The sequence below is a fragment of the Ictalurus furcatus genome, chromosome 29 (genome assembly GCF_023375685.1).
Source record: "Ictalurus furcatus strain D&B chromosome 29, Billie_1.0, whole genome shotgun sequence".
NCBI lineage: Eukaryota > Metazoa > Chordata > Actinopteri > Siluriformes > Ictaluridae > Ictalurus > Ictalurus furcatus.
Window position 1 is genome coordinate 11836285 of NC_071283.1, and position 11814 is coordinate 11848098.

General features: G+C 40.8%; 1 protein-coding gene across 6 annotated transcripts in view; it reads left to right on the forward strand.

Moving 5' to 3' along the window:
- The first annotated feature begins 7460 nt into the window (after positions 1-7460).
- Positions 7461-11814, forward strand: part of LOC128604465 (receptor-type tyrosine-protein phosphatase delta) — a 424718-nt gene continuing 420364 nt past the window's right edge. For all 6 annotated transcript variants that reach the window (XM_053619599.1, XM_053619606.1, XM_053619605.1 and 3 more), the window contains exons 1-3: positions 7461-7645; positions 7799-7935; positions 8137-8172. The gene's annotated coding sequence lies outside the window, so the exon portion shown is untranslated. The remainder of the gene's footprint in view (positions 7646-7798; positions 7936-8136; positions 8173-11814) is intronic.

Consider the following 11814-nt stretch of genomic DNA (forward strand, 5'->3'; position numbering starts at 1 on the left):
CATAACAAAAAAGGACAAAGACGAGCCAAAAGATGGATACTGGGGACCATCAAGTTTCCAAATCGAATGTTGAAAGAATCGAGCGATCCACTAAAGTGTCATTGGAACTACAATTGGGATTTTTGGCCATGCTCGATTTTTCATCCAGGTTTGCCATTCAGAGTCTTAAATCCTTTTCAAAATACAGAGAAAACCAGAGTGTTCCATGCAAAAATGTATATTCAGGGACAATGAGTCTTTATTGGTCACGTATACATTACAGTACAGTGAAATTCTTTGCTTTTGAATGCTCCAGCATGCCAGGAAGTTAGGTTCAGAGCCCAGGGTTAGCCATGATACAGCACCCTTGGAGCAGAGAGAGTTAAGGGCCTTGCTAAAGATCCCAACAGTGGTAGCTTGGCAGCGCCGGGACTCGAACGCCCGACCTTTCGATCAGTAACCCAGAGCCTTAACCGCCAAGCCACCACTGCCCCATAGGTTGAATTAATTACAGGGAGAAAGGGAGAATATTTTCCTCCGCTTTTTTTTTTTTTTTTTTGCAAGGGAAGTTTGTTCTATCATGCAATTTGTTCTCCCTCTAGAAAATTAAATTTGGAAACCAATTGAAGACCAACCATTCTGACACCTCAGATCAATACAAAACCAATTCAGGTTAGTTTTTTTCACACCCCTTGCTTCATCTTTTGTCACCAGCTGGGGATATGTCTGTGTACGTCCTTAAACGACATTGCACGGTGAGAACGTAGTGTTTCTACTAACTGTTTCCGCTGTATAACCACGCACGAATAAAGTGTGTATACTCTATTGTATATTCCACAGAATAATGAGAAGAAAACATTCTGTATTGGTGACCTTTGTCAAGTTTGAGCTGTACGAGCATTTACTTTATATTTGTGGTACCTATCTGACAAAGATAAGCAGAAAAACAAAAACAAGCTTATGGAAATGTTTAGCTTTAAAGTGTACTATGGTATAACTGTACTGAATATTTTTCCCCCCATTATCTCTATTATCCAGTTTTCCATCTGGGTAAGCAGTGGCTTTGTAGATGCGTCTGCCTCTTTCTTTTCACCTTGGGGAAAGACAGAGGAGATGCTTGCTCACACATAGTGCAACACTGGAATGTACTGGGGGCAAAAAAAAAAAAAAAAGGATGTTTGTTAAGCTAGGTTAAATAAGTCATCTGGTGAAAAAACCGCTTGAGTATTTACTTCTAAAGTGCACACTGCTTTATTTTGATTGGTTCTCTAAACCGAATAATTAAAAAAAAAAATTACACATACTGTCTTAAATGACTAGCCGTTTTGTGGGATTAAATAAATTAATAATAATAATAATAATAATAAGTTTTTGTTTTTTTTTTACTGTGTAATGGTGATGATAAGTAAATCACTGACTACGTTTACATGCACATCAGCTTCCTTAGGGTGGCAGCCATATTCCGAATACAGTGTTTATACGCGTACAGGAATCAGAATATTCCTGTATACATGGTTGTTCCCATGCGAGTTTCCTCGCCCGCTGTTACTTCCCGGGAGATTCCATATGGTGCCGTTGCTACCCACGATTCCTTGCAGACTGAGCATGCGCGTATAATCTCCTTTCAGTGGATTTCCTGAATAAGGTGTTCATATGCAATAGATTTCCGATTAAAACAGGCATATTCCAGGGTCAGTATTTAGGGAATCAGAATACTGTCTTAATCTGAATCGGGCAATCAGATTACAGCATTTACATGACTCAATAGTAATAGGAATATTGCCAAATACCAAATAATATCGGAATATTGGTGTGCATGTAAACAGAGACATTGCTGTATTCCAGAGATTTACAGATGAAAACGGTACCACTTTCAACAGGACAACAGCTAAAAATGGAACAATTTGTTTGATATTTTAACAACGACAACAACGACAAAAAAATGGTATTACTGCATGCTGATAAAGGTGATGGTGGTAGCATGGGCACGGTTTTCCAAATCTCAGGTGTTCAAAAACGCTAGCGTTTCATTTTTCCTTCTTACCGAATTCGTTTGTTTTACGTTTAAGGTTACGAGATTGTGCTGAACGCTTCCTGTGTTTATGGCACAGCAGCGTGTAGTGCAAAAATGTTCTTGATCTAATTATTTCGAAGCTTGTACGGCATTAACGGTTTTTAATTAAGATGGAAAATAGATTATTCACAAGGTACTACACAAAGCTGTGGCCTCGTTGGAATGCGAGCATTTTTCTTTTTTCCAGCTCTAGCAGACTGACACCTCTAAACTTGGTCTAGTCTGAGGAGACTGACTTGCACACACACATGCATAGAGAGAGAGAGAGAGAGAGAGAGAGACTGAGAGACTATTAATACTATTATATATTCCTTCATATTCACATGACTCTAAAGGTAATACAGATGATCATAATCATAATGGAGATATATATATATATATATATATATATATTATGGATGTATACTAATATTACAGAGCCTCACAAGTACTCGTACACACACCCACTCACATTACATCATGCATATACACGCATACAGTACTATCTCTTTCTTGTGTCCTCCTGAGATCTTCTGCGAGTTGGGATGTGCTCCTTGTTTACCTCTCTGAACTCTGTCTCCGACTGCGTGAAATTCCCTCCTGACTCCCGGCCGGCTGCAGAAAACCTTGATCCTTTCCAGCTGTTTTTGCCGATGATGCGAGACATCTAATCTCATATTGTGATGGCTCAGGATTTGGTAAAGATCAGCTAAAAGCAGCAGTTATTTGATCATCGTTTTTAATTCGATAGGGTTTGCTTCTTCTCATCGTGGGTCTATTGATATACTTCGGCATATTTATTTATTAACTTCAGAGATACAATATAATCCTGCATTATCTGTTCATATCTTAATGTTGCTCCTGTCCTCTGTGGCAAAGTCCCAGAAATGCTAATATTAAATACGAGTTCTATTAGTCAAGGGAAAATGAGGTACACACGCATGCACACAGACCAAGCATGCAAAATTGTGAATTATGAACTAACAGAATTCTCGCCAGTGAAATAATATGTAAATCCTTTTGTCCTCAAATCCATGAGAAATCAGATGGGAGCCGGCGAGAAGCAAATCCGTCAGTCTCTGATCCATGGGTTTAGCCTGAAGATGAAAGGGAGAGATGAACAAAAAAGAAAAGGGCTGTGGGAAAAAAAAAATTCCCTAGTATATCTGTGACTGTAATGTCTCCTAACCCTTTACTAGACAGTAACGTGCCATCTTTACTCATTCATAACATGTGTAATATTCATATTCGGTTCCTTCCCTAATATTATGAGTTATGCAGAATGCTGAGTTATGATTGAACACTGAGTTAATTTCCCACAAATCTTCACTAGAGGTTTTTTTCTCCCCTTTTTTAAATGCAAATAATTACCTTTATGTTTTGTAATAGTTTGTAACGTGTACCTTAGTGCTAATTAGCCTGCTTGTGCTTGCTAATTAGCGAGCAGGATAGAGGTATTGAATGAGGTCATGTTAGCTGAGTATGTGCAGATGGAGGACTTGTAGAAATCCTTTTGAAATATTAATATTCATCGCATTGAGTACTCTATATAGACTTTTCTAGTATTTTTTTCCCCCCCTGGATATAAAAACAGAGACTGAAAAGATCACAGTGCCTTATGGGTAAATTTTTTGATACGTACAGGTCTACACTGATGACTCAATATCTCCAGCCTCCAAGCAGTCATCTAACAAACTTCACTTCAGCTATTAAATTATTGGAACAGTCCTTAAGCTACTAGGATTCCTCCGAGGGGAAATGGTGTGCGCAAGTGGACGGGTATTAGAACAAGGCCAAGGTGATGGCGTATCTATAGTGCATCTGCTCTGTGTGACGAATATCAATCATATTTCCACTCTCAAAAGCAATCCAGGTTTTTTTTTTTTTTTTGTCGTTGTTGTTTCTTTCAGGGACATTTTCCTGTTTACTTACTGGTTTCTAGTCCTTGATCATTGTTCTCACATATGTCTTGTAATTAGTCTAGTTTTTATTTTGTCTCATCCGTGATCTGGTTTGCTCATTAAGGAGCTAAACGAATCTACATCCAGGTTTCAAGGTACCTATGATATCGGCATCACTCAAACTACCTTCTGCCTTGTTTTGTTGCGTTTCGTATTTTTTCATCATTCTGGAGACATCGCGAATAATTCGTGTGTAAAGTATCGTGTGCGGTACACAGTACGGTTCGAGTTTAAATTAATACGTATAACAATTTCTTTTTTTCTATTTCAAAGCCATAGACATCTCGACCTGGTGTTATTTGTGCTTTGTTTTGACCCACCGTGGTAATGGGGTAGTTTTGGGGGAGGGGTTTCAACAAAACATCTCTTTTCTAATTCTCTGCATTGTACCATACTGGAGAAATTTCTCGCATAAAACACGACACATTTCATCCGGATGTTAGTAGACTCATCTGAATCACAGTTTTAGACACATATCAGCAATACTGCGTACTTTATCACAATAAAGCGGTATAAAATCCACGTTACAACAGTGAAAGAGTTTACTATCATCCCCAGCATACACACACAAAACCCAAGTATCCTTCTTCCTGACCCACTAAAGAAGGTTAGGGATAACCTACACATCGATTGTTCTTCCTTTGTGACCTTTAACTAAATGTAGCATAGCTGAGTTATTGATATTTTGCTGCATTTCTCTTTCAAACATCCTTCCACTTCTGCTAGTTCATCAATCTAAGAATGATCCAGGAGGGTTGTCCTGTCAACTTAATCAATTATTAACGCTTCGTTGTTTTTTTTTTTTCCTCCCCCCTCCAACTTTTGTTTTGCTTGCCGTGAAGCAACATGAAAGAAATGCGATTACCCTTACAACACAGCCACTTTTAAACCTACAGTATACTTTGGTTATTAATTATTAAAATTCATTTAAGGAAAGGAACATTTAGACGTCCACTGGATGTAACGGATTTAAACCATGCTGAGTATTTATTTGATTTTTTTTGTTTTTATTTAATTATTTATTTTATTACAAGCCTCGTGATCCAATTAAATTAGCTTTTAACGCCAGAAACAGGTTGTCTTTTGGTATTCACCTCAGTCTTAAACCAGATGAAAGCTTACTTCCTCTCCCGGTGTGTTATGGGATTCACTTCTTGAATGGTTTTATTAGTGTACTTGCCTTTCACTTACTGTATGTCGTGATTGTACAGTATTTAGTGGCAAATCTATTTAATAGCAACTCTACACCATCGTTTTCGGCCTTTCTTAAAGTTACCCAGTACAAAATACTCTTCAGGCACGACTCGGGTAGGTTAAAACGCGAGAGGTTGGAATCGATTACCATTGATTAACATTGACTTCTCACTGACTTTCCTATATGCTGTGTCTGTCCTGCCCTCTTTCCGTCCTCATGCACTGCTACAATGCCATACAGGTCGATTTTTATAGCCTAATTGCATGCCAAACTTCGTACTATGGAAAGTTAAGCTCATTACTAGATAAAGTCAGACTATTTATGGGTATACTGTAATGCGTGTGAACAGCAGATATGCTGTACTTGTACAGTTTTAGACTTTGGGCTTATTTCGAATACCTGTTCTTTTATTCACCTGGCCAAAACAACAACAAAAAAAAGCTTTAGGTTGCTAGCTAAAGTTAAAGCAAATAGCTGAGTGAATGAAAATGTTAGTTAAAATGGATGACTAGGTATAATGCACATAGGGGCTGTGTTGTATCCATAGGGCTTGGTCTAAAGCAGTGGGAACCAACCCTCTTCCATGAGATCTACCTTCCTGCAGGTTTCATCTCCAACCAAAATCTAACACAATTGTTTAACTTCTCGAGGCAATGATTAGATGGTCAAGTGGGCACGATTGTGGTTGGAGCTAAAGTCTTCAGGACGTAGATCTTCAGGAACAGCGTCGGTGACCACTGGTCTAAAACCGTCTTGACTTCAGGTGTAAGAGATTCTCTTGAAAACTCCATTTTTATGGTTTAATCTTGTACACTTTGGGTGTGAGCACCAATGTTTTTAAAACGGACAGATCGCTCTAGACTCTATGACCACTCCGGATTAACATGGACGGCGGACTACCTCCAGGTGAACACGCCCACTTCATATCCGAGAGCTGTTAAGGGGGTGTATCAGGTGTACTGGGAACAGGGAAACACTAATCTGTGCAGGACATGTGGGAACTCCAGGTCAGGGTTAGGGGCGGAGTTAGTGTTCAGACCTTTTCTTATAACTTCACGTCTCGATCAGTTGTTCAAATTCGTATGAAGTTCACAAGGAGAACGACTATTTAACACGCTTCTTAAACACTCCCTAAATTCGGGCGCACGCAGCACTTTACCTGTGTAACTTTATGCAGTGAGGAAGTCGATGCTGGTTTGGCAAGCCAACAGCGCTCTGTTAAAGTCAAACGTTAAATACCCGTAAAACCGATCAATTCTGAAGTGGATTGATTCGCATTCGGGCGATTAAGGAAAATAAACAATGTCAGCCGTTAATCGCTGTCTCACTATGAAAGAGTGAGAGAGAGAGAGAGACACACACACACACACACACACACAGAGAGATACAAACAGAGAGACAGAAAGCACAGCGAGAGAAAGAGAGATGTACAGAGAGACATACAGAGAGAGAGAGACAGACAGAAAGACAGAAATACACAGAGAGAGTGACATACAGAGAGAGACACAAAGAGAGACATGAGGAGAGAGAGTGATGAGGAGAAATAGAGAGAAATGAGAGAGAGAGAGAGATACAAAGAGAGAGACCGAAAGGACAGCGAGAGAAAGAGAGATGTACAGAGAGACATATAGAGAGAGAAAGAGATAGAGAGAGATACAGAGAGAGAGAGAGAGAGAGAGAGAGAGAGAGAGAGACAGAAAGAAAGAGAGATGAGGAGAGAGAGAGAGAGATGAGGAGAGAGAGAGAGAGATGAGGAGAGAGTGAGAGCGATGAGGAGAGAGAGATGAGGAGAGAGAGAGAGAGAGAGAGAGAGAGCGATGAGGAGAGAGAGAGAGAGTGAGATGAGGAGAGAGAGAGAGAGTGAGATGAGGAGAGAGAGAGAGAGAGAGAGAGAGAGAGAGAGATACATCCTCCGGCCATCAAGCGGCTCGTTACGGGAAATGCAGGTGCGCGCGAGTAGAGTGAAAGCATCTGAAAAAAAGAAAAGAAAAACACAGCTTCCATCCTCTCTCTCTCTCTCCTCATCGCTCTCTCTCTCTCTCCTCATCGCTCTCTCTCTCTCTCTCTGTCCTCATCGCGTTCTCTCTCTCCTCATCGCTCTCTCTCCTTGTCGCTCTCTCTCTCTCTCTCTCTCCTCATCGCTCTCTCTCTCCTCATCTCTCTCTCTCCTTGTCTCTCTCTCTCTCTCTCTCTCGTCAGCGCGCGCCGCGCAGAGTTCTCGCGCTCTCCAACGGTCACCCGGCTGCGTAACGGCACCCACTTTCCTCACATCGTTTACTTCTTTATTTCAAACAAACAAACAACTAACAATAACAACAACAACAACAACAAAAGAGACCACTCGCTCTCTCTCTCTCTCCATTTCTCCTTTACTTTTTCTCGTCTGCGGTCGTTCCGAGATTAGCCAGAGACACAGATACAGAGGGAGAGAGGAAGAGAAAGAGAGGAAGAGAGCAGGTATCCTCCGGGACTGTCCGTTTTTCCTTTCTCCGTAACAACACCCGACTTCTCTCTCTCTCTCTCTCTCTCTCTCTCTCGCTCTCTCTGTCTTGTTTTTTTTTGGTTTGTTTTTTTTTTTGCTCCTGTCTGATGTTGTGTCCCTTTTTCCAGGCTCCAGTTCGCGTCTGGAGCTCTGTGTTTGGACTAAATCAAGGCTAACGCTGGCTGTTTGTGGCTCAGAGTGAAGAAAGATAAACACTCCTCTGGATTTTCTGACGGATTTTTTCTTTCCCTTCCTGAGCGCTTGGGTAAGTGTTAAAGCTTCAGTTTAGCTCACAGGCTACTAGTTAAGAAAGGACGCTGAGTAATGACTTCATGAATTAGTCAATCACCTGAAGTTAATAGCTGTGTCAGGTGAAGCTAGCTACATTGCTAATATCATATTATATCATATCATATCATATTATATTGTGTGTTTTGTTTTGTTTTGTTTTGTGGTTAAACTCCAGTTCCCAAGGCTTTGCAGTCTTCTTTCAGGATATGTAGTAAGTAAATTGTTTATTTGTTTGTATTATTGCTCTTCAAATATGTCCAGGTGTTACTGGAATATCAGCTTGTGGATGGATTTGTGTGGAAGGAAAGAGGTTTAGACGTGAGGAAGACCTTTGCACTTGGTGGAGCTCTTTCTGACCTGCTTATTGTGATGCTTCTGACCTCATGACATTCCAAGTGTGTGTGTGTGAGTGTGTGTGAGAGAGAGAGAAAGAGCAATGCATGTAGAGCTGACAGTTGAGTGGACAGTTAAGACATCAAACTCATACACACACACACACACACACACACGCACACACAAACAAATGCATGCACTATACATAATGCTTCATAGCAGTGCTTCACTTTGGCTCGTTCCTTATTGCGCTCTGCTGTACACTAATCCGGCACGACTGAGGTCCTCGAGGCTTTTCCACGTCTCTGTATTCCCATCTGGTGTTAAATTGTATGATTTGGATGATTGACAGTTCAGCTCGTTGAGATTTCCTCAGCGGCGGCGTCGCAAGAGCACGCAGGCTTTAGAAAGAGATGAAACGTCCAGCCGTCTCGACGGAGAATCTGTCCTCAGGGACGCACGACGTCCTGCCATTCGGTTCGGCATATCAGTTCGTGTGTGTGTGTGTGTGTGTGTGAAGTCTTTACATGGGCCGTCGTGGACTACTTTGGAATGTAGATTTGGATGTTAGTGTCATTGTTGTGTACAAAGTATGCAAGTTATGGGATCAATTCTGAAAAAAGGATTATTTATACTCCACTGAAAGACATGAACGTGACCATGGAGTGTATTTAATGACAGCAGTAATAATAATAATAATAATAATAATAATAATAATAATAATAATGTAGCAGAAACACGAAAAATAAAACATGTCATTACTGAACAATACGTCAATATCGATACAAATACTGACATGGTAATCCTTTATCCTTTATGATTAATTATTATTGTTAAATCACTATATTTTATTCATTTTATCCATAATGTATAATTTGGATCGTGCTTTAAAGGGTTAAAGGGTTATAGTTGTTGCTGCTGTTGTAAAACCAGGATAAATACATTATTGAAAAATGTCCAAAATAAGAGACCTGGACGGTTTTATTTATTTATTTATTTATTTATTTATTTATTTATTTGGTGCTTCCTTCAGCTAACTTCTTCTTCTTCTTCTTTTGGACGTGCGTAATCAATACCGTCAATCATGTTCTATACATGTGACTCCTATACGATATACACGGCAAATATTTCATACATCGGGGACGTCGGACACGAGTCTCACGTGTCGTATGAAACGCTCGCTCACACACGGTAGATGATGTGATGCGTCGGTACATGTGCTGTACCGTACTGTATTCCTTGCCAATGAGGAAATATGGAATTGTAACAGGAGGTGAGGTAATTGGGCGAGTTTTGATGTCAAAGTATTCTCAGTGCCTCTTGTTTTTGGCAAACCCTCCTTTCTGTTGATGAAGGTTGAATGAAAAATGGTGCTGAGAAAACGACAGCAGTGGCTTTTGGACAACCGTAGATATGTACAATATTAGGAGATGACATAGATGTGACATGGATAGTATCGGTATTTACAGTATCACACACACACACTTTTTCACTCTCTCACACACACACACACACACGTGCAGAGATTAAACGTGGAGCAGGCCGACTGTCTGGAAAGCTATCAGACGTCTTCCTTTAAAAGCTCAATCCTTCCTTTTCTGATGGAGGTGTGCGCATGAGAGGGAGGAAAAGAGACAGGAAAGGGGCGAGAAGTTTTCCCGCGAGACACCGCAGGAAGAAACGCTTCTCAAATGTGTCTGTCACAAAGAGCGCAGCTTGTGCGTGTGCGTGTGCGTGAGTGTGTGTGTGTGTAAGTGTTTGTGTTGTGTAGATGAACCCCCACAGGCTTTATAAAAGCAGAACTAATTCTCACTTTGATGCATCTCATACTCTTGGGCAAGTGCTGGAGTGGTCTGGCCATCCTTTTGATTAAAGTCCCCAAGGGTCAGACCATAGTGTGTGTGTGTGTGTGTGTGTGTGTGTGCTTGTGTATGTGCATACAAGCATAAAAGTCACCGGATGTGTGTGTGCACGATAGCGTGCAGTTCTTCTTCCCGGAGGTGGTTTAATAAACAGCGCCATTTCTCCACTGAAGCTTAACCAGAGTAGCAGTTGGAAGTCTGCAGTAATTCACTGTTATAAAGGCTTTAAAGAGAGAGAGAGAGAGAGAGAGAGAGTGTGTGTGTGGTTGTGCATGTGTAGTATTAATCATCCCAGACTTTTAGGAAGACCTGATCGCAATCAACCAACCAACAGACAACTAGTGCGAGGAAATCATACAAATCAGCACGCTCCATCCCGTCGCCTTTAAAGTCGCATTTTCTCTTTCCTTAATTACCCATCTCATATCCCAAGTACAGCCTGGCGCCTCCACAACCACATCATTATATTCACTACTTACTCTCTCTCTCTCTCTCTCTCTCTATCTGTTTCTCTCTCTCTCTCTTTTAAGTGATACAGATATACTGGCAGAACTGGGTCAGGAAAACCGATGGTCCTAGACTTTTGTTACTTCCTTAAATGAGGGCTTTTTACTGCGATTATACATTAGTGTTAGGGCTAAAAAACGAAACAAACAACTACGTGCAACCTTGCCGCGAAAGCTGTTGGCGACAGAGAGCAAAGGTTTCAACGATGACAAAAGTGCTACTTGAAATCGCGCAACGTGCCAAAAAAAATAAAATAAATAATAATAATGTATTTGTGGTTAATGTTAGATCAGCAGGTACGGCGTCCAGAACAGGAAGTAAAAAAAAAAAAACCTCCATTACATCATGATGACACAAGTCTGGGCTTTTTGTTTGTTTGTTTGTTTGTTTGTTTCTTGTTTTTTCCCCCCTTTCTTTTTTTCTGTCGTCTTGAATAGCAGCGCATTTTTCCACGGGTAGAAGAACGTCGATTTTGTCGTCGTCCGATCTCATCCGTCCGTCCATACGCACCGACTATGACGTCGACGTCACACAGTGGCGTGCTTGTGAACGTAGCAGAGACAAGGAAGAGGGCGGGGGTCACTGAGTTAACACCGCCCACATTCAGTAGGAGGAGCTTGCCCACGTATGTTTGAACGTTAATTGCGTAATCCACAATCTCATACACTCGTTCACCTTTTGTTCATCTTTTTTTTTCCCTCTTCTTGTCAAGTACATCAGACTTTGCATTTCACAGGCTGTTTATAGCCTCGTCCATATGGCATTGTGTTTACTGCTATGCTAGACAATACCCATTAAAACACCAGCAATCATACACACACACACACACACACACACACACACACACACGCACATATACATACACGGTTTTATAATGAGAACGCAGTGACAGATAATTTCGTACACCTGGTGCAGATGCTTTCAGATTTCTAGTCATCTTTACACAAAATGCCTTTCCCTCTCTCTTCTCCTTCTCTCTCCCTCTCTCTCTCTCTCTCTCTCTCTCTCTTTTTCTCTCTCTCGAGCTCTGTTTCTCCAGACATAAAAAAAAACAGTGGCTGCTTTATTTATCCACCATCTTCCTTTGCATTTCCTTTTCTGCTGATGTAGCTCAGGAGCATCCATTCATTGTAGATAGAGAGAGATATAGA